The 24,556-nt window shown below is 39.0% G+C and overlaps 1 protein-coding gene across 5 annotated transcripts in view; it reads right to left on the reverse strand.

Annotated features, from left to right (window-relative positions):
- DLGAP1 (DLG associated protein 1) overlaps positions 1-24,556 on the reverse strand; it is a 959,039-nt gene that overhangs the window by 581,004 nt on the left and 353,479 nt on the right. The gene's annotated exons all lie outside the window — the stretch shown is intronic.

The following is a 24,556-nucleotide window of genomic DNA, read 5'->3' on the forward strand; positions in this document are numbered from 1 at the left end:
GCAGGACCTTTCAGAAGGTTTGTTTTTCTTATTTTCTGTTGGAGAAAATAAAAATATTTCATCCCAAAATATACTTCTTTGACATGGCTTCAAAATGGCTATTCAGGAAGGGCTGGAAATACAAGAATAATTGCAAAGATCTCTTTTGTTGGGCAGATATGTGCATCTGTACAGAATCTGCATTGATGCAGCCAGGCTTTCTTTGAGGCCTTGCTTGGATCTAGGAAAAGATTAACAGAGTCTGATACCTTTAAAGATCTAAAAGAAACATTCACCATCTCTTCTCTCGTGGGCTGCTCCTGGGAAGTTTCATCTACAGAACAAGACCCCCTTTGCTAGCCAGGCCTCCTCTTCTCTCCCTCCCATAACCTGTCTTGCCACGATAACCCGATTTACCACAATAACCTGTTTTTGGTCACCCTGTGAGCCACCATTCTTTCTGTAACCTCAGGATGATATATAAGCTTCTGAGCCCCATGAGGGGAATTCATCACCTTGTTGTTCTCCCTGACGCATGTTAATAGATTTGAATGCCTTTTTTTTTTTTGAGATTAAGTTTCGCTTTTGCAGCCCAGGCTGGAGTGCAATTGCTCAATCTTGGCTCACTGCAACCTCCGCCTCCCAGGTTCAACTGATTCTCCTGCCTCAGCCTCCTGAGTAGCTGGGATTACAGGCATGCACCACCACGCCCAGATAATTTTTATATTTTTAGAAGAGATGGGGTTTCCCATGTTGGCCAGGCTGGTCTCGAACTCCTGACCTCAGGTGATCCACCCTCCTCAGCCTCCCCAAAGTGTTGGGATTACAAGCGTGAGCCACTGTGCCTGGCTGAATGCTTTTTCTTTTAAAAAATTAATCTGCCTTGGAGAATTGCTTGAACCTGGGAGGCAGAGGTTGTGGTGAGCCGAGATTGTGCCACTGCACTCCAGCCTGGGCAAAAAGAGTGAAACTCCGTCTCAGAAAAAAAAAAAAAAAGAAAAGGTAATCTGCCTTTGTCAGTTGAGCTTCCAGCAAACCTTCAGGGGTCAGGTGAAAAAGAGGAATTTTCTTATATTTCTTGCTCTGTTTGTACAAGACTCCAATAGCGTACCTCCTGTTGGGGCTCAGAAACTGATAGCCCAAAATATGGTGCTTTGACATGCTGAACTGAAGAAGTCACACGGTATCTCTGACCCATCCCTCACGCACCTCTCAATCCTCTCTCTCCCCCAAAGCAAGGGATGGAGTTGCCTCATCTGCTTATAGTCCAGACCTGCCAAAGAAGCCAACAATTACCTTGGTCCCTTCCCCGAGTTTTCATTAACTTAACTCATACTGCAGGAAGAAAGACTGAAGTCTGTCAACGCACCAGGACAAACCTGGCATCAACCATTGCCTTCTATTTTGGTCCCATTTGGTAGTTTAAAAAGAATCATTTACCAGTCATTGTCTGCTCTGTGGGCCCAACAGACTTTGTCCCAGGCTACTGTATATTCTTCAAGTCCATTCATTTTTCCCTAAAAATCATTTACTACATCCCTAAAATCATTCACACTTTCCCATCTCCCTTTTCCTTAAGAAGAAGGGTATATAGGCCCGGCGCAGTGGCTCACGCCTGTACTCCTAGCACCTTGGGAGGCTAAGGTGGGTGGATTTCCTGAGCTCAGGAGTTCAAGACCAGCCTGGGCAAAATGATGAAATCCTGTCTCTACTAAAATACAAAAAAATTAGCTGGGCGTCTAGGCGTATGCCTGTAATCTCAGTTACTTGGGAGGCTGAGGCAGGAGAATTCCTTGAATCTGGGAGGGGGAGGTTGCAGTGAGCCGAGATTGTGCCATTGCACTCCAGCCTGGGTGACAGAGCGAGACTCCATCTCAAAAAAAAAAAAAAAAAAAAAAAAAAAAAAAAAAAAAAAAAAAAAAAAATCAGCCAGACATGGTGGTGCACACCTGTAATCCCAGCTACTTGGGAGGCTGAGGCATGAGAAACGCTTGAACCCGGGAGGCGAAGGTTGCAGTGAGTTGAGATTGTGCCACTGCACTCCAGTCTGGGTGACAGAGTGAGACTTGGTCTCAAAAAAAAAAAAAAAAAAAGAAGGGTATATAACCATCAGTACCCCATTCCATGGTGGGGTAATCGTTCGGCGATCTAACCACCATGCATGCTAGTAAGTTTGCATATCTTTTCTCCTATTAACCTGGTTTTTTGAGTTGATTTTTCAGTAACCCTTTATTGGATGAAGGGGAAGTTTTCCTTTGGCCCCTACACTCCATTTTTGCAGATGGGGAAACTGAGGGACTGACAGGTTAACTAAGTTGTGAAATTTAGGCAACTGGTGTCAGAACAAGAAAGATTCCAGCTGAGGTCTGTCTGGCCAAGGGCACAGGTTCTTTTCTAAGGCTGGCTTCACTTGACGTGCCAGCTGCTCAGTCACGCGGGGCCTCATGTGTTGCTGTAATGCACATGGACCCCAATCTTGGTTTAATGCTCTGCTGTAGCTACCCTGAAATTCTTAACACTTGAGTAAGGGGTCCCACCTTTTCATTTTGCATGGGGACTTGCTAGTTATGTAGCTCCCTTCACTGCCATGGCTGCTTCAGGCTATGATCTCCCAAAGGTTTCAAACTCAAAAGTCAGAAATTCTGATCACTTCTGCTAATGAAGAGATAAATATACATGTGATTCCTACTATTGGTAGGGGGTAGAGTAGAAAGTTGTTCAAAGAAGGAACAGTCACATTATTCCACATAAGTGTTTGTAAGGATTTATGCACTAACAGGGATTTGATCTTATAAATTCTGCTGTTTTGGTTGTTGACCAAATGACTTTGTTTTAATTTTGTTTTGTTTTGTAATATTTTGTTTTAATTTCTGCTGGTTACATTAGGGACAAAGCACTTCTACTCCATTCTCATCTTTCTCTTTCTATAAAAATAGCGTGTCTTTTTCTTTATTATAAAAGTAATGAATGTTTCCTGCAGAGAATATGAAAAAAACTACATGTAATTAACCAAGTAGAGAAAACATTTTGGTACACATCATTTTAAGGTACATTTATATATGCATCAGTATATATTTTTATTTCTACTGATATCTATCAACTATCTAACTGGAATCATAGTGAAGCCATTCTTACGGGGTTGCCAAGAATTTGGACAGAAATATAATGAAGCATTAATCATGTTGTACTTTGATCCATTTCCTTGCTGCTGAAAGTTACTTCGTGAAACTAGAAAAGTTCCCTTATCCTCCTTGCAGAGCAAGTGATGGGGGTGTGGCTCACTTCTTTGGTGCCCTAGAGTTAAAATTCCTAGGGGGAGCATGCAGGTGAGCAGGTCGTGGGGAGCGTGGGCTCTGACCCCACGGTAGTGTCCAGGGTTGAGTGTTCGCAGCTCCGGAGGCCCCAGTGGGCATGTGTTACAGGGTGCTCTTTCAGCTTGGCTGTCCGCAGGTGGCTTGTGTTAATTAGCTCAATTAGACCCTCTGCCTTATCTCTAGGACGGAGGGCTTTCTGTATCCCGGGGTTCTTGCCTTAGTGTACTGGAAAAATGGGATCACACATGAGCTTGGAGAATGAGTGCAAGGTTTTATTGAGTGGTGAAAGTAGCTCCAGAAGATGGATGGGAGCCTGAAGGGGGATGGAGTGGGAACAATCTCCCCAAACCCTTAAAAATCCTAGCCCCCACATGCCTCAAAAAGATGGACTTGAGGTTTCCTCCTATCTCCTCTTTGAGCAGCCCTGTAATTAAACTGCCTTCTCTGCTGCAACCTGGTGTCTTAGTATAATGATTTGCAGCACAGTGGTTATGGTAGCATTCACGATTTGAATTTGAATCCTGTAGGATTTTACTCTTTTCATTTAACTGATAAGGATTTTCCTTACAAGAAAAATGATTCTTTACCATAACTTGTTTAACAATCTTTCCATTGTTAAAATTTTAGATTTTTTTTTTGACAGGGCTCAGAACAAGGGCCAGATAATAGCCCCTTGGCATACTTAATATTTGAAGCTGAAAGAATTTGAGAAAAGCGCAGAAGCAGGAGTGTCTCTCTGACCTTCTACCCTTCCCCCCTTCTCTCCCATGACCCTCGTGTGAGAGGTGTCCACCCTTCACCCACAGGACAGGAGCGTCGTTCTCTCTGAGACTCAGGGACACAGAAGAATCTGCACAAACAGGCCTTGCTCAGTTCCCTCCAGTTTATTGCCATTAGATCATTCTCCCTTTGTCTAATCTTACTTCTCCACGATTATCTACTTATTTACCAAACTTAGCATAAAAATACATGGGGTTACTGATTTATTTGGGCTTTCATTTTCCTATAAAGACTCCCACGTCATGCAACACTTACTAAATATATTAGCATGCTTTTCTACTATCAATCTGTCTTTGCCAGGTTGATTTTTAGACCCAGCCAAGGGACCCTAGGAAGAGTGAAGGAAAGTCTTTCCTCCCCTACATTTTGTTCTTTTTAAATTTTGTTGTTTATGATTGACTCTAAATCAAAGAGAGCACGCTGCAAGGAGCAGGCATCAGGTAAGTCCAGGATGGTTAACGGGGAACACATCACACACTCAGAACTGCAGACTGCAAGTCTATGAACCAGGGGGCTTTTCTGTACTTATGTGGCATGAAAATAGAACAGATGATTCTATATTATTCTATATAAACCAAAAGAAAATGACCGAGGCAGGACAGGGAATCTTGGTGCAACTGAATGGTAGAATTAAATGGGAAAATAAAAAAGGAAAGGGGAACTACAATTTGCAGAATCTTTCTAATTGTCAGCCTCCTTACAAAATCAAGAAGCTCATTATTTACTGCACAGACAAGTCACCAACCCAGAAAAAAAATGTGGGTGGTCTTGGGGTTTGATTATTTCCACCAAGCAGTGATTATATATGCATCAGCATCTGATTCACTTACATGCTAATTATCTTCATTGAGGAATCTACTTCCTTTGTTTAATTCAGCAAAACCTGCTCAAGTCAAAAGTTTGTTACCTAGGAAGTCTTTATTTCCGCCTTATCACAGGAGAAACTTTCTTTACATTTTGGGCAAGACTAAGTTGAGATCTAGTCTACCTCCAGAGTTGTCACACAGTATTTTTAGAAATAGATTCGACTGACCCATGGAAAGGAAATACTTTGAGAGCAAAACCTTCTAATTGCCAATATCTGTTTTACAGACTTTACAAGTCTGTGTTCCTTTGATGTAGCTTCCAAATCACAGGACTTCTTGTTGACAACTCACCCTGCCTGAGCTCCGTCTTTGTCCCAGAAGGAAACAAAACGTATTTTTCCACTTTAAACACGGAGGAATTTCTTTAGATAACCTCAGAACACAATTATCTGGTCCAGTCAAACAATCTGAAGTTACAGTTCTGCTGTTGTCTCTGACCTAACTCCCCCTTTTTCCAATGTTTCACAGATCTATTTTCATTTCCTTTTGATTTTTCAATTATCTCTATTTTGCTTACTGTGGGAACTTCTTTTAAAAGTGATTATTAGGCCGGGCGCGGTGGCTCAAGCCTGTAATCCCAGCACTTTGGGAGGCCGAGACAGGCGGATCACGAGGTCAGGAGATCGAAACCATCCTGGCTAACACAGTGAAACCCGGTCTCTATTAAAAAATACAAAAAACTAGCCGGGCGAAGTGGCGGGCGCCTGTAGTCCCTGCGACTCGGGAGGCTGAGGCAGGAGAATGGCGTGAACCCGGGAGGCGGAGCTTGCAGTGAGCCGAGATCCGGACACTGCACTCCAGCCTGGACGACAGCGCCAGACTCCGTCTCAAAAAAAAAAAAAAAAAAAAAGAAAGTGATTATTGACTTTGCTCTCAACTTGGTTTGACTTAATAAATTGGTAACTTAAATAAAACCTAAGCTGGGCAGAAACAGAAAAAGAGGTTGTTTCTGTCAAATAACTACCTTTCATGTATTTGAAAGGTGAAGATTATAGAATGCCCAACTGGACTGCTTTCTGGTGTGGGGACAATCTGGCCTGTGATAAAGTTTTGACATGGGAACAGAGCAGGATAAGCATGTGGTAGGATGGGGTGGGGTGATGAAGGACTTCGGGAAGCTGCTGGATCAAATTTGAGAAAAAGAAGGTTAAAAGGGCATCCCAGAAGAGCACTAAAACTGGTTTAGATTTAGTCATTCAATTGCTCTCCTCATCTTCATCACCTCTGTGTGAAGACCTAATAACAAAAGTATGAAAAAAACTGTTCTAAACAGGAAGGTGCTAAATAAAAACAGCATTATTACTAATTACCTTAGTTAACTAAGTTGACTGAAAACTTAATTATTCAATTCACATCAGCATATAATGCTATAAATTTTCCTTCAAGCACTGCTTTAGCTGTGTCTCCCACAAGTTTCGATATGTTGTGTTCTCATTTTAATTCCATTGAAAATGATTTTTACATTCCCACTGTGACTTTTTAATGGGTTACTTAGCGCTGTGTTATTTAATTTTAAGATATTAGGAAATTTTCTACTTTTCTGTTTTTTTAATCTAATTTAATTCCATTATGGTCAGAGACTATACCTTGTATGTTTTTAATTCTTTTAAATTTGTTGAAGTTTGTTTTATAGCCTACTATATGATCTCCCTTGGTGAATGTTCCACATGCACTTAAAAAGAATGTATAAGTCAGGTCAAGTTTGTTGATTGTGTTGTTAAGTTCTATATCCTTATTGATTTTCTGTCTACTAGTTCTATTAATTACTGAGAGAGAAGTGTTAAAATTTCCATTATAATTGTGGACTTGTTTATATCTCCTTTTAGTTCTATTAGATTTGCTTTACGTGTTTTGAAGATGTGTTGTTAGCTGCATACACATCATTATTTAATACTCCTCTGTATCCTCATTAATATTTTAGTTCTGAAGTCTACTTTGTCTGAGATTTATATATTTTATATATATATACACACACACACACACACACACACACTGATACATATATATATCTCTCTCTCTCAGAAGAAGGTTGTTTGTGCCAAATTCATTTATTTGAAAGGTGGAGATTATAGAATGCTCCAGTGGTTATATACATGTTGGGAACAGGACCCCAAATCTGGCCATAAACTGGCCTCTAAACTGGCCATAAACAAAATCTCTGCAGCACTGTGACATGCTTGTGATGGCCTTGATGCCCACACTGGAAGGTTGTCAGTTTACCAGAACGAGGGCAAGGAACACTTGGTCCGCCCAGGGCGGAAAACCGCTTAAGGTGTTCCTGAATGACAAACAATAGCATGAGCGATCTGTGCCTTAAGTACATGTTCATGCTGCAGATAACTAGCCAGAGCCCATCCCTTTATTTCCCGTAAGGAATACTTTTAGTAAATGTTATGACTGGCTTGCTGTCAATAAATATGTGGGTAAATCTCTGTTCAAGGCTCTCAGCTCTGAAGGCTGTGAGACCCCTGATTTCCCACTCCACACTCTATATTTCTGCATGTGTGTCTTTAATTCCTCTATGCCACTGGGTTAGGGTCTCCATGACAGAGTTGGTCTCAGTATATATATATATATATATATTTTTTTTTTTTTTAAATTAACATTTACATGGTGTATATTTTTTACATTTATGTGGTATATATATTTAAATGGCATATATACATAGTTTCATCTTTTTACTCTTAACCTATTTCTTTATTTTAAAATGGGTTTCATGTAAACTGTGTAGTTGGGCTTTGCTTTTTTTTTAGATGGAGTCTTGCTCTGTTGCCCAGGCTGGAGTGCAGTGGCGTGATCTCGGCTCACTGCAAGCTCCACCTCCCGGGTTGATGCCATTCTCCTGCCTCAGCCTCCCCAGTAGCTGGGACTACAGGTGCCTGCCACCATGCTCAGCTAAGTTTTTGTATTTTTTAGTAGAGACGGGGTTTCACCGTGTTAGCCAGGATGGTCTCGATCTCCTGACCTTGTGATCCACCCACCTCAGCCTCCCAAAGTGCTGAGATTACAGGCGTGAGCCACTGTGCCTGGCTGGGCTTTGCTTTTTTGAGTTGACATGATCTGTCTTGATTTGTTATGTTGAGACCATTGACATTTGTGGCAGTGCTACATTTAGATTAAAATCTAATATCTGGCTAGCTGTTTTCTGTTTGCTCTGTTTGTTAATCTTTCCCCTTTCCCTCTTTTTCTGTTTTTTTTTTCAATTAAATAATTTTTATCATTCAATTTTTCCTCAACTATTGATCTCTTATTTATATTTCTTAAACACTGATTTTTTCCTATAGAAAATTTTCCTATAGGAAACTTTTAAATATGGATTTTTTTCCTACTTGGTTTATGATATACTTCCATCATTATTTGTAGTTTATCCTTAAATAATTTTATTCTTTTGTGCTGCTATTGTCAAAAATTTTATCTTTACATATGCTATAAACCAGCAACACAATGCTACTAGTTTTCCTTTAGACATTCAACTATCTCATAGCATGACTAAACATTAAGAAAGGTGTCTTTTTATTTACCCTCACATTATTTCCCTTTGTGTGTGTGTGTGTGTGTACACATTTACAAACATACATATCTTCAACTTTCCCATTTCTTTTTGAGGATCCAAGTTTCTGTTATAGATTGCTTCTGCCTGATGAGCCCCTTTAACCATTCTTGTAGCACTGTCTGCTGGCTGGTAAATTCTCTAACCTTTCATTTGTTTGAAACAGTTATTATTGCTGTGGTTTTGGGAGGTTTTTAACCTGGTATAGAATTCTGAGTTGATTTTTTCCTTCCAGCCTTTGAAGATGTCAAACCATATGATTGTCTCAATAGACACAGAAAAGACCTTTAATAAAATTCAACATCCCTTCATGTTAAAAAAAAAAAAAAAAAAAAAACTCTCAATAAACTAGGTATAGATGGGATATATCTCAAAATAACAAGAGCCATTTATGACAAACCCATCCCAATATCATACTGAATAGGCAAAAACTGGAAGCATTCCCCTTGAAAACCGGCACAAGACAAGGATGCCCTCTCTCACCACTCCTATTCAACATAGTGTTTGAAATTCTGGCTAGGGCAATCAGGCAAGAGAAAGCTGATAGGAAGAGAGGAAGCAAATAGGAAGAGAGGAAGTCAAACTGTCTCTGTTTTCAGATAACATGATCCTATATCTAGAAAACCCCATCATCTCAGCCCTAAAGCTGCTTAAGCTGATAAACAACTTCAGCAAAGTCTCAGGATACAAAATCAATGTGCCAAAATCACAAGCATTCCTATACACCAACAACAGACAAACAGACAGCCAAACCATGAATGAACTCACATTCATAAATGCTACAAAGAGAATAAAATACCTAGGAATACAATTTACAAGGGATGTGAAGGACCTTTTCAAGAAGAACTACAAACCACTGTTCAAGGAAATAAGAGAGGACACAAACAAATGTAAAAACATTCCATGCTTGTGGATAGGAAGAATAAATATTGTGAAAATGGTCATACTGTCCAAAGTAATTTATAGATTCAATGCTATTCCCTAAACTACCATTGACCTTCTTCATAGAATTAGAAAAAACTACTTTAAAATTCATATGGAACCAAAAAAGAGCCCATATAGCCCAGACAATCCTAAGCAAAAAGAACAAAGCTGAAGCCATCCCACCATCTGACTTCAAAGTATGCTACAAGGCTACAGTAACCAAACAGCATGGTACTGGTACCAACTGACACATAGACCAATGGAACAGAAATAATACCACACATTTACAACCATCTGATCTTCAACAAACCTCACAAAAACAAGCAATGGAGAAAGGATTCCCTATTTAATAAATGGTGCTGGGAAAACTAGCTAGCTATATGCAGAAAACTGAAACTGGAATGCAGAAAAGCCTTCCTTACACCTTATACAAATATTAACTCAAGACGGATTAAAGACTTAAATGTAAAACCCCAAACTATAAAAACCTTGGAAGAAAATCTAGGCAATACTATTCAGGACATAGGCATGGGCAAAGGTTTCATGACAAAAACATCAAAAGCAATTGCAACAAAAGCAAAAATTGACAAATGGGACCTAATTAAACTAAAGAACTTTGGCACAACAAAAGAAACTATCATCAGAGTGAACAGACAACCTACGGAATGGGAGAAAATATTTGCAATCTATTCATCTGACAAAAGTCTAATATCCAGAGTCTACAAGGAACTTAAACACATTTACAAGAAAAAAAAAAAAAAAAACCCAGCAAAAAGTGGGCAAAGGACATGTACAGACACTTCTCCAAAGAAGACATTTATGTGGCTAACAAACATATGAAAAGAAGCTTAACACCCCTGTTCATTAGAGAAATGCAAATTAAAACCGCAATGAGATACCATCTCACGCCAGTTAGAATGACGATTATTAAAAAGTCAGGAAACATTAGATGCTGGCAAAGCTGTGAAGAAATAGGAATGCTTTTACACCATTGGTGGGAACATAAATTACTTTAACCACTGTGGAAAACAGTGTGGCGATTTCTCAAAGATCTGGAACCAGAAATACCATGTGACCCAGCAATCCCATTACTGGATACATACCCAAAGGAATATGAATCATTCTATCCTAAAGACACATGCACATGTATGTTCATAGCAGCACTATCCACAACAGCAAAGACTTGGAATCAACCCAAATGTCCATCAACGATAGACCGGATAAAGAAAATGTGATACATATATACCACGGAATACTATGCAGCCATAAAATGAATGAGATCATGTCCTTTGCAGGGACATGGATGGAGCTGGGTAATATCTATTGACCTATTAAGTTCACTGATTCCTTCCATGACTGTGTTGATTCTACTGATAAGCCCATTAAGGGCGCCGTTCATGTTTGTTACTGTTTCCTTTTTCTAGCATTGCCAATTGATTCTTTGTTAACAGTCAACATCTCTCTGTGAAATTCCATATCTGTTCATGACTGTTAAGTTTTTCCAATGGCTCCTTTAACATATTAAACATGGTCATTTAAACTTCTCTGTTCGATAGTTCCAATATCTAGGTCATATTTGAGTCTAGTTATATTGATAATTTTGCCTCTTGATCATGCTTTTTTTCCCCACTTGCTTTTTTGTATGTCTCATAATTTTTAAGTGAATCACAAATATCAAGGATACGACAGTATGGGCTAAGATAAATACTATCTATGTCTGGAAATGGCACATTTCTTCTTTTAGTAGGCCTATAGTACTGGAGTTGGTCAATCTAGTTCGAAGTTGAGCTGGGTTTGGGTTTTGTTATTGCTATGGTTAACCTCAGCATATTACTAGCTTCAAACTCCTCTAGTGCTACCTTGTGTGTAGGTGGGGGCTAGGGTATCAAAGGGTGTGTCTCAACATCCCTGCTCTGCCCTCAGCTTTCTACTTTCTTTGAGTGTCTGTGACACACAGGGAGTTCTTTCTTGCTCTCCCCACTCAGAAGTAGAGTGCTATCGCTTGATACCTGGTGCTTATAAGGCCGACGGGAGTGGAGCTGCTAGCAACAAGGTTCTCCGTTGTCCTGTTCCATCAATAGTCTTAGGCAGGTCCTATGTGTCTGGATCTTAGGAGTGGGGCTTTCTCTGTGATCCTGCCCCTCCTCCCAGTGTCAACCAAATTCTGCCTTGCACCTGGTAGATCTCCCATGAGAGATGGTTTCTTGTCCCTCCCCTTGTGGTAGGAGACATCTAATGGTACTGGTGTAGGATTTTGGACTTAGGGCTCTTTTGTACCCCTCATCCAGGTATGGAGATTGTTTTTTTCCTTTTATTCTTTCCCTAACCAAAATGGGTCACACTTGTGCCTAGGGGCAGCATAATTTGCTGCTCCTTCTCTATCGGCTTAAGGCTTTTCTTCCACAACAGGGGCAGGCCAGATGGTGCTTAATATTTTTCCTGAAGTGGCTGTGGCTCCCATCCTCCAGGCTCACATCACCTAGAGAGACTCTGTCCTGTCTCCAGCTCTGTCCTTGATCCTTCTCGTGGGCACCCAGTAAAGGTCTGTGGAAGAGAGCCTGTGTCCCTTTGTGCCTGCAGCGTCTGGGGTTCTGCACTCACACATTAGCCCACACTTTGCCTTTAGCAATTTGTTAAAAAGTTTAGCTGATTTCTTCTTTAACTGTGTGGGGCCTGGTGCCTCTTCCTCCTGTGCTCACAACCCCTGTCTTCCTGGAGGAGCTTGTCTTTCTTAGGATTTCAGGCTACTTGCTTATGTGTGACCTCAGCTCTTTGGTGGGTTTAAGAAAATTTATGACATAGTAGTTCATCTTGCTTTTCCTTAGCCTTGGTAGAAGTGGCAATTTGTTCAATTATATGGATTGTGTGTGTATGTATGTATATATGTGTGTGCAATGTGGTTCATGTTTCTTTTCAAAAACACAGCTTAGAAAAGTGAAGGCTACATTAGAACCACTGAATAAGAATATTTTAAGGAAGAAAACAGGGATAATTAAAAAAAGGAAAAACCCAATGTGACTATATCTAGGCTTTGAGCTTTCTTCCAGTAAGGGGAAGAAGGAAATAGGAATTTCTTAATGTTCTTTATCTGAACTAGGTTCCGTGGGGCACCAGAGCGACCAAATGCCGATTTGACACTGGAAACCAGATGAGAATGTGGGAAGCCTATTAGTCTCTTAAAAATATTTAAGAAGTGGATTTTGCGTTTTGTCTGAAAGGAAGAATTCCTCATTTGGACAAGAAGGCTATTTCATACGTGCATATGAAAACAAAAGTTAAATCCAATCTCTGAATCTAAACATTAATCTTTTTTTTTCTTTTAAAAAGGTCTTTGATATACTTCTCCAAGTTTGTACAATAAGGAGGTATTCATTGGAAAACTCTATAGTAGCAGTTTGTTTTGTTTTTGTGTGTCTGTTACTCACTGAATAGTTAGGGGCATGGTAGCTGTTCACCTCTACAAGCAATCACCTTGTCTGCTTTTTATTATAAAATTTGATGGCTTTTTTTTCTGTTTTTCTCTCTCTTGGTCTCATTGCATTCCTGCTTCCTGTGGCTTCTGTGAAACTATACTCTTCTGGTTCTAATTCTGATGAGCCTCTGTTCTCTCCCTCACACTTTTGACATGCTAATGTTCCCAGACTTTTCAACCTCATATCCTGACCTCTTGCTTTTAACCTTCAATTTAATTTAAGACTCTCCACTAATTTAAATCTTTTAAGAGCACAAAGTGAACTTTTATAATTTTCTTCATGTGGTTCTGACATCATTGTTGTTGGGATTCTTCCTTAGTATTTTATGATTTTACATCCTTTATAAATCAACCCAGCCTCCAATTATATCATCTACCGTAATGGCTGGAATACTGATATGTATTATGTGGGACTTTTAAAATTGACATTAATTCAAAGAGATTTTTCTTAATTTTTCTTTGTGCCTTAGTTTTGTCTCTTAGTTGTTTACATATTAATCTTATGTCTCCTTTTATTGTCATGGTTAGAACTTTTGGAAGCAAAAAAAATAGTGAAGATGGTAATTTTTGTCAAATTTCTGATTTTATTGAACATGCTTTTATGGTACACAGTTATGTATAACATTGACTGCTAATTTAAAATTAATTTTCTGTATCTTTATCTTGCCTTTCAGTTGTCATGTCTGTATAGTCTGTGTTCTGATGAACTTTTCTTGTTTGTGTCTGATATATCATGTATCCTTTTCTTGTTAGTGTATACTGTGTTCTGTAGAATTATTTTCTTATTGCCTTAAATAAATTCAATTTTTATATATTTTATATTTTTATATTTATATTCTTTTTTTCTTTAATGGAGTCTTGTTTTGTTGCTCAGGCTAGAGTGCAATGGCATGATCTCAGCTCACTGCAACCTCTGCCTCCTGGGTTCAAGGGATTCTCCTGCCTCAGCCTCCCCAGTAGCTGGGACTACAGGCATGTGCCACAATGCCTGGCTAATGTTTGCATTTTTAGTCAAGACAGGGTTTCACCATGTTGGCCAGGCTGGTCTCAAGCTCCTGACCTCAGGTGATCCACCCACCTTGGTCTCCCAAAGTGCTGGGATTACAGGCATGAGCCACTGTGCCCAGCCACTTATTTTTTCTTGATATCTGCAATTTTTTTAAGACTTACTTTTCCTATCTTTTTAGTAGGATTACATTTTAAATAATAAAACAAAGGTGTACTCCTCCACGCCCTTCTTCCCGTTCATTCAGTCAGCATCATCACCTTCAACCTAATATAAAAAGCAAGATTCAGAATTTTGCTTGGATGACCAAATAAAGAGAACCTGAGATGTCTTCCTGAGAGCATTTGAAATATCCTTGTGCCTCAAGAGGGCACCAGCTCTAAAACTGAGAAAAGACAAAAGTCTTAAAACCAAAATAAGATATGGCAAGAGTGGGACTTTTGAAAGAGTTTTTTTTTTTCTGGTTTCAGAAATTTGTGCTTTTAACAAAGTTTTGGAAAGAGAATGAACAGAGACACTGGCCACCTTCCCCAATCAGGTACACATTTTTTTTCACGTGGGCGAGAGGGAGATTTATAGAGGGGAAAAGCTTAGGCTTGGATGCTTTTAGACATAGATGTATCCCCATGAGACGTCTGGGTGAACAACAGAACCCCTAAAGAGTTCTAGTGATCTGGAAACAGAGACAAATTGTACCTTCTTTTCCAGGGGTGCTTTCTAACCTTGTAGAGAAGCCTTTTCTCGCTAACAAGTTATGTAAAGAGTATAGGAGACAGGGTAATAAGAGATGGTCAAGTAAAGAAGACCTAAGACATATTCCTGAGAACATATGAAATTTCCTTGTGCCCCAAGTCGGGGCCAGAAAGACAGACAGGGCTGGTGGCCCTGCAGTGGCTGCATCGTCATGGTGACAGGGTACCTCTGTGGAATTTGACATCAACCTTCAACTGGAAACCATGTAACACACTAGACGCCAATTGGGATACACATTGATGAATAAAGACAAGAAGGGAAGGGAAACAACTTCAGATTTGACCTCTCTCCAACGCCATGAAGCCAACCCAGATTTCTCCACCCCGAGAACATAGGTGCCTCCTTAGAAAGAAGGAGGGGTAGGCAGAACCCTTGAAATGATTTAATTTAAACCCAAATTGATCAGCAGAAACAAATTCTAAAGAGCCTGTGTTTACCTGAAACTGCCTGAGATGATGATGATTATTTTTTACCTTTAGGCAGACTGTGGAATCGATTTTTTTGGGGATTTTTTTTGAGACTAAGTCTCGCTTTGTTTCCCAGGCTGGAATGCAGTGTTGTGGTCTCAGGTCACTGCAGTCTCCACCTCTTGGGTTCAAGTGATTCTCCTGCCTCAGCCTCCCAAGTAGCTGGGATTACAGGTGTGCACCACTACGCTTGGCTATTTTTTGTAGTTTTTTAGATATGGGGGTTTCACCATATTGGCCAGGCAGGTCTCGAACTCCTGGCTTCAAGTGATCCTCCCGCCTCAGCCTCTCAAAGTGCTGGGATTACAGGCGTGAGCCACTGCACCCGGCCAGAATGTGGAATGTAGAAAAGAATCAAAGTAAGTTATAGAAAAGTAAAGAAAATATTTCTCTCACAGAGTTTGTCATGGCCTGTGAAAATGTAAACTCATCATATTTTATCGGAAAAACCTGTATATACACATTTCTCATCTGCTATATGTCCTTTTCACAGATACGCTTTTTCCTTTGCTCAAGGTACTTTTTGCCATTCTTTTTTATCTTTTTTTCCTGGAATGTTTTCATAGGTTTCATTTATCTCATCCTTGAATGAAGAGTGAGTCAACTGACCTATATTTCCTTTGGACCCTCCCAGTTCTTTAGGATGCTGCCAGATTTGTCTTCTTAGATCTCAAGGTAGAATGGAGCTGAATAGGTTCAGAGTCCTCAGACAACCTTCCCGTGACTCACAGCTGTGTGTAAAATCTGTGTCTGCTGGACTGAAGCAGAAGCTTTTTTATAGGCTACCTGGGTTAACGTCCTGGCTTGGCCATTTACTAGCTGTGAAGGCTGAGCAAGTCACTTAACCCTCCTATATTTCAGTTTACTTACCTATAAAACTGAGCTAACAATGGTACCTGACAAAGTTGTAAAGATTACATGAATTAAGTTAATGAAAGTACTTAGATGAGTGCCTGGCACAAAGTAAACATTGTGTAAATGTTGGTTGGTGTGTTTTTGTCATCATTATTCTTACAGGGGTCCCTTCTCTCTTCCCAATCCAGCTGATCTTGTGTTTCATTTCCAGATTAATGTTTCTGCAGCACAGACCCACATATATTATTCAATTGAACAAACACTTTCAAAGGCTCCCATTGTTTACCACATTAAGGATGACCTTCTTGGCTTGGGATTCAAAGAATTCTGGTACAAGGATCAGGGCTTCGTCCCCACCTCTCACCGATCCACTGCATATGCTCAGGCCGTGGTGGGGATCTGATTGTTTCCTTGAACTTGCTCTGTTCTTTTCTGCCTCAGAGCTGTCCTTACTGCCCCTGGTGCTTTCCATCTTCCCCATTTATATCTATTAGAGCAGATTTAAATTCTACCTTCTCTAGGAAGCCAATCATAATTTCCCCCATCAAATGTAATCTCTTGGTCTTTGCAAGCCCCACTGTACATTGTCAAAAGTGCTCATCATGTGGTACTGAGAACTATAGCTTCCTGCAATGTGGAGGTAGTCATTCTTCACTTTTCCTTCCCTTCTGCCTCCAGGCACCTCACAGGCAGGAGTTTAGGCTGATTTATCTGTGTATTCCCTGAAATTCCAGCCATATGCTTTTCATGCGATAGAAGTGCAGCAGATAGTTACTATTCTGAATGGAACCAATATAGATAAATCCCAGTTAAGGAGTCTGGTACACAAAACGATTTTCTTGGTTCTATTTTGCTGCATCATACAGCAGAGCTTCTTAACTTGTTAAAAACAAAAGTTTTAAATGTTTCAACAAAAATATTCAGATAGATATATTTTCCCACAGGATGTCAGAAAGCATTGAATATCAACAAATATAGTGGGATGTTTTTCTACGAAGGAGGAAGTTGATATTAATCATTCAGCATAATTCCAATCACTCATATAATTGATGGTTGCAGATTTCTTTTTCTTTTTTTGAGACAGGATCTCACTCTGTCACTCAAGCTGGAGTGAAGTGGCACAATCTTGGCTCACTGCAGCCTTGATCTCTAGGACTCAAGAGATCCTCCCACCTCAGCCTTCTGAGTAGCTGGGGCTACAAGCCCACGCCACTATGCCTGGCTAATCTCTTTTGTATTTGCAGAGACGGGATTTTGCCATGTTGCCTATAGGCTGGTCTCCACCTCTTGGGCTCAAGTGATCCTCCTGCCTCGGCCTTCCAAACTGCTGGGGTTACAGGCAGGAGCTACTGTGTCCAGCTGGTTGCAGATTTCATACCAGCAGTCAAATTAAAGTAAATAAAAATATAAGAAGATATTGTCTATTAAAATCTACAGAGAATATGAATATTCTAGTTACAAAATATGAGGAAAAGGTTAAATGCCTTCACAGAATAAATCAATCAACAAATATTTATTATAAGTCACTGAGTGATACAAAAAATGTAAGATAAGGCTTTTATACCCCAGGAGATAATGCAGTTGGTAAGACAGGAGAGGAGGCTGTTTCACTGGTCCAGGGCTGCAGTGATTAGGATTGGAGAGCAGCTGTGATGAAGAGGATAAAAGGAAAGGAGAAGAAAAGCTGATTTAAAGAAAGAACAAATGGGAAATGGAGATTAAATGGGGCAATGGAGAAAGACTAGTTTAAGATATTACAATGTTTTAATCTATTGAGAAAACTGCCAATAGAAATACAGAAAAAAAGGAGTAAATTATTGGGGATGGTGGTGGAAGAAAGAATAAGGAAAAAATAAAATTAATTTTAAGTAAACTGAGATTGTGTAGAGGTAAAACGTTCAGGTATAAATATCCAGAGGGCAGCAGATATTTGCATGGTACTTTATACTTTAAAAAGTCCTTTTATTTTTATTATTTTGAGACTTTTAGACACACTGGCAAGTCAGGTAGTTTAACTAAGTTGTTTAAAATCCTAAGTCCAGAAGTCTGAACATGAACCCAAGGTTTGGACTCCTAGTACCCTTACAAGCACTGGGTTTGGTATCAGACCAGCTTTGGATTTACTTGCTTAAGTTGTTAGCTCTGTAACTTTATATAACTTACTTTAATTCCTCTAAGCTGCATTTCCCATCCATACCTTGACCTCCCAGGCTCAACTGATTCTTCCGCCTCAAGACTATCTTCTAGTTTTGTTGTAAGAATTAGATGACATAAAGCACTTAAGTAATTGGCATATTTTAAAGTCTTAACAAATTTTACCCATTATATTATTTCTATACCTCAGCTGCTTCACAGAGAGCCTGGAAGCTGAAAAGAGAGGTCACGATCGATCGATCGATCGATCGATCTATCTATCTATCTATCTATCTCTACCTACTATCTATCTATCTATCTATCTATCTATCTATCTATCTATCTATCTATCTATGTCTGTCTGTCTGTCTGTCTGTCTGTCTGTCTGTCTGTCTGTCTGTCTATCTATCTATCTATCTATCTATCCATCCATCTATCTATCTATCTATCCATCCACCTACCCTACCTACCTACCTACCTACCTATCTATGCTTTTACAGACATACTTTGGAGATACTGCAGGTTTGGTTCTGGACCACAGCAATAAAGAAAGTCACACGATGTTTTCAGTTTCCCAGTGCGTGTAAGAGTTATGTGTACACTGCACTGTAGTTTATTGAATGTGAAATAGCATTTTGTCTTACAAATAATATGCACACCTTAATTAAAAATGCTTTATTGCTAAAAATGCTAATGATCACCTGAGCCTTCAGGGAGTTGTGACCTTCTTGTGGTGAAGGGTCTTGCCTTGATGCTGGTGGCTGCTGATGATCAGGGTGGTGGTTGCTGAAGGCTGCAGTGGTTGTGGCAATTTCTTTTCTTTTTTACTTTTTTTTTTTTTTTTTAATAGTTGAGGTCTTGCACTGTCACTTAGGCTGGAGTGCAGTGGTGCAATCATGGCTCACTGCAGCCTTGAATTCCTGGGCTGAAGCTCTCTTCCTGCCTCAGCCTCCCTAGTAGCTGGGACTACAGGTGTGTGCTGCCACATGCGAGTAAAGTTCTTTTTTTTTTTTTTTTTTTGTATTTAGAGATGAAATCTTGGGTCTGGGTATGTTGTCTAGGCTGGTCTTAAACTCCTGGCCTCAAGTGATGCTCCCACCTTGGCCTCCCAGAGTGCTGGGATTACAAGTGGCAATTTCAAAAAATAAGACAACAATGAAGTTTGTCTTATCAATCGAGTCTTTTTTCATGAAAGATTTTTCTGTAGCATTCAGTGCTGTTTGATAGCATTTTATCCACAGCAGAACTTCTTTCAAAATTGGAGTCAATCCTCTCATAACATGATGGTGTTTATCAACTAAGTTTATGTAGTATTTGAAATCCTTTGTTGCCATTTCAACAATATTCACAGAATCTTCACCAGGAGTAGATTCCATCTCAAGAAACCACTTTCTTTTCTCTGTTAATCCATAAGAAGCAACTCCTCATGCATACAAGTTTTATCATGGGAGAACTTTATCAGCAATCCAGCACCACTTCTAATTCTAGTTCTCTTGCTATTTCTACCCCATCTGCAGTTACTTCTCCAATGAAGTCTTGAATCCCTCATGGTCATCGAGGGTGGAAATAAACATCTTCCAAACTCCCATTAACATTGACATTTTGACCTCCTGGCATAAATCATGAATTTATTTTTATTTTTATTTTTTGAGACAGGGTCTTACTCTGTCACCCAGGATGGAGTGCAGTGGCATGATCATGGCTCACTTGTAGCATCAACCTTCCGGGCTCAAGTGATTTTCCCACCTCAGCCTCCTAAGTTGCTGGGACAACAGGTGTGTGACACCATGCCTGGCTAATTTATTTTACATTTTGTAAAGATGGAGTCTTGCCATGCTGCCCAGGCTGGTGAATATTCTTAATAGCATCTAGAATAATTAATTCTTTCCAGAAGGTTTCTCAATGAATTTTGACCAGATCCATCAGAGGAATCACTATCTATGGCAGCCACAGCCTTAAAAAATCTATTTCTTAAATTATAAGACTTGAAAGTCAAATTTAGTCCTTGATCTATGGGCTACAGCATGGATATTGTGTTAACAGGCATGAAAACAATACTGATCTTGTATATCTCCATCAGAGCTCCATCAGAGCTCTTGGGTGAACAGGGACATTGTCAATGAACAGTAATATTTGAAAAAAAAAATCTTTTTTCTTCTGAGCAGTAGGTCTCAACAGTGGGCTTAAAATATTCAGTAAGCCATGTTGTAATCAGATGTGCTGCCATCCAAGCTTGTTGTTCCATTTATAGAGCACAGGAAAAGCAGGTTTAGCATAACTCTTAAAGGCCTTAGGATATTCAGAATAGTAATAGCATCAGCTTCGACTTAAAGTCACCAGCTGCATTAGCCCCTAACAAGAGAGCCAGCCTGTCCTTTGAAGCTTTGAAACCAGGCATTGACTTCTCCCCTTTAGCTCTGAAAGTCCTAGATGGCATTTTCTTCCCATACAATGCTGTTTCATCTACATTTAAAATCTGTGGTTTACTGTAGCCACCTTCATTAGTGATTTTAGCTAAATCTTCTGAATAACTCAGCTTCTCCATTAGCATTTGCTGCTTCACTTTCACTTCTACGTTAGAAAGACAGCTTCTTTCCTTAAACCTGATGACCCAACCTCTGGTAGCTTCAAACTTTTCTTCTGCATCTTTCTCATCTCTCTCAGCCTTTATAGAATTGAAGAGAGTTAGGGCCTTGCTTTGGTTTAGGCTTTGGCTTAAGGGAATGTTGTGGCTGGTCTGATCTTCTATCCAGACCACTCAAACTTCTTCTGTATTCTCAGTAAGGCCATTGCACTTTCTTAACGTTCGTGCATTGGCTGGAGTAGCACTTTTAATTTCCTTCAAGAATTTTTCCTTTGCATTCACAACTTGGCTAACTTTTTGGTGCAAGAGGCCTAGCTTTTGGCCTGTCTCAGATTTTTACAGGGCTTCCTCACTAAGCTTAATCATTTCCAGCTTTTGGTTTAAAGTGAGAGACGTGAAACTCTTCCTTTCACTTGCACGCTTAGAGGCCATTGTGGGATTACCAATTGGTTTAATTCCAGTATTGCTGTGTCTCAGGAAATATGAAGGCATGAGAAGAGGCATGAGAATAGCTGGTGAATGGAGGAGTCCAAACACACACACTTATTGATTAAGTTTGCTGCCTTATATGGGTGCAGTTCATGACATCCCAAAGCAATTATAATAGTAGCATCAAAGATCACTGATCACAGGTCACTATAAAAGATAACATACTAATGAAAAATTGAAAATATAATTGTGAGAATTAGCAAAATGTGACACAGAGACACAAAGTAAGCACATGCTGTTAGAAAAATGGCACCGATAGACTCGCATAATGCAGGGTTGCCAGAAACCTTCAATTTGCAACAAAATACAATTTCCACCAAGCATAAAAAAGTGACATGCAATAAAACGAGGTATACCTGTATACTGAAGAGTCTTGCTTCCAACTCTGACTTTATTCTATTTCTCCCTTGTCACTACATAACCATTGAAATTAATTTATTTTTTATTCTTCCAGTATTTCCAAATGCCAATATTTGTATATATTTATTATATGCACATATATAATATACACAAACATAGATCTGTAACTGCCTATATATGTAAACGCATGTGCATTTATACATATGTGCATTTATATATATATAAGCAGTTACAGATCTATATTCATATGCATTTGTACATATATAAGCAGTTACAGATCTATATTCATATATATTACATATGTGTGTATAATGCATATATATGCATTTATACATATACAAGCAGTTACAGATATATAAAACGTTAAAGCAGTCTTTTGTGTATTAAAATTTCAGGTGCATTTGTATATATTAAAGCATTAAAGCAGTCTTCTGTGTATTAAAGGGAGCCACATATATATGCTTTAAAAGGACTACTTTAACATACACCAATGCACAATACATTTTGAAAATAATCTGACAAAGGAATAAACTTTTTACCCAAACTAAATGTTCAACTTTTATTTCCTTCCCCAACTGTTCTAAAGGACTCCAGTAGCGGACCTCTGTCATTTTGGGGCATCACTTTCTGGAAACAGTTCTATGCATTTTCTTTTGAGAAACCATTTTTGTCTTGACATTGCCCTTACGGTTTGTGTAAATGGAATTCATACTCAGGATTCGAGATGGGTTTATAAACTTTAGTCACTTTATCACAACAGCCATATTGGGTTCACGCACATGCTCTGAGCCAACTAGACTGAACTCTGGCAAATTGTTTGAAATGCTGAGACAGAAATGATCTTTTTTTGTACGAGATGTAAAAGAAAAAGCCCTATGAGAAGACTCAGCTATAGAATAAAACCAACATCCTACAAAACGGAGCAGACAAAAGGCAGACAGAGGATCACTGGTGATGTTTCAAGGCCCCTGGAGTAAGCCCTACTTACTCCATGAAAATGAAGTCATTTCCTTCATCTCCCTTCAGATTTTTCATATTCTGAGCCAACAAGTTTTCTTTAATTTTGAAGCTAATATGAATTAGATTTTCTGTTACTTACAGCCGAAATGATCACACTGATATAGTTTTTTTATTATATATAAATACCTATACATACTTGAATGTATTTTGGTATTTATTTCCATTCTCATAAGCAGTATGTTTATTCCTGTGCCGACATTAGACTGTTTTAATTTCTTTCCTTTTTTTTTTTTTTTTGAGACGGAGTCTCGCCCTGTCGCCCAGGCTGGAGTGCAGTGGCGCGATCTCGGCTCCCTGCAAGCTCCGCCTCCCGGGTTCACGCCATTCTCCTGCCTCAGCCTCTCCAGTAAAGTAGCTGGGACTACAGGCGCCCGACACCACACCCAGCTAATTTTTTTGTATTTTTTAGTAGAGACGGGGTTTCACCGTGTTAGCCAGGATGGTCACGATCTCCTGACCTTGTGAATCGCCGGCCTTGGCCTCCCAAAGTGCTGGGATTACAGGCATGAGCCACCGCGCCTGCCATGTTTTAATTTCTTGAACTTTATTCTTTGTGTTAGAGAAACTTTATTACTCAGTCCCATGTTTCCCAGTGGGGAATTCCCACTTCTCTCTCCCATACTAACTCTCTCCTTCCCTTGGGAAGAAAAGTGATTTATGTGATTGAGAACATGGAGTTCTTGCCCTGTCTCTCTGGGACCTGCAGAGCCGGCAAGTGTGGATTCCGTTTCTGCTGCTTCCGGGGGCAACGGTGTGTTTTGATACTCGGTGGAGAAAGTGTTTCCATATTCTGTAGTTTTTTCCCTTTTCTTGCACGTTTCCTCTTTTAGATACATTTTTAGGTCAGCATTTTAGAACTGATGGAAACACTTGCTGGCCCTTTGATCAGAACTGTTATTAATTTTATATAATAACTTTAGAGGACCTGGTATCCTGTTCAGGAGCTTGATATATTTTTCTGTTTACTCAGGGCTTCTGTGTATAATCTATCACAAAAGTTTAACAGTTGTCTTCAATAAGTTTTATATTTTTCTTTGTATATTTATTTCCAGCTATTTGAAGACATTGGTCACTTTGGTAAAGAGCACTAAAAAAAATCTAATTGGTAGGGTGGCGTGTAAGAAAAACCATTTGTGTTTGCTTATTAATTTTTATTCTGGCCAACTTGATTAAATATTTTATTAGTCCTACATAGATAATAATATCTTAAATAATAAAAGTTTTCTCCTCTAACCCCACTACATGTTTTGAATTAACTGTAGTGACAAGGAATTATAGTATTGAATAATAGCTGAGATATCAGGTATACATATCTTGTTCCTAACTTTTATTGATAAGCACTTAATGTCTTACCATTGAGTATGATGCTTGCTGTTCACAGCAAGATAGAAGTTTTGTCTATTGTTTGCTATTTCTTTGAAAATCAAGTAGGTTTTGTATCTTTTTAAATATTTTTTCAGAATCAAATAATACATTTTTTCTTTCCTTTCTTTGTTAGCATAGATTAAAAACATTAATTGATATTCTAAATTGAACTAGCTACACATAGTTCATATAAATGGCACTTTGTCCACATTTTTAATTCTTTAGAGTCATTCTTATAATTTAAATTCCTAATAGTTTATTTAGGAGTTTTACATCCACATTTATGAGTGAGACTGACTTCCAGTTTTCCTTTTCTATGTGTATTCTTCAATCTAATTTGGTATCAGAGTTTTGCTAGCCTTTTCTAATTCCAGTCTAATTTCTATTTCTAGTAAAGATAATTCCAGTCTTTTTCTACTACCTGGATGTAGTTTCAGAATATAAAAATTATTTGTTTCTTAAACATTCAGTAGAAGTCATCTGTAACATTTTCTGAATTTCATGCTTATTTTAGGGATAGATTTTTGACCACCTTATTTTCTTCTGTGATTATTATTATCATGAAATTTTCTATTATTTTAGCCAATTTTGGTAATGTATACATTTATGAAAGCTAATAGTTGTGTTTACAATTTTTAG

Source organism: Macaca thibetana, chromosome 18 (assembly GCF_024542745.1).
Source record: "Macaca thibetana thibetana isolate TM-01 chromosome 18, ASM2454274v1, whole genome shotgun sequence".
In the NCBI taxonomy this organism is placed as follows: domain Eukaryota; kingdom Metazoa; phylum Chordata; class Mammalia; order Primates; family Cercopithecidae; genus Macaca; species Macaca thibetana.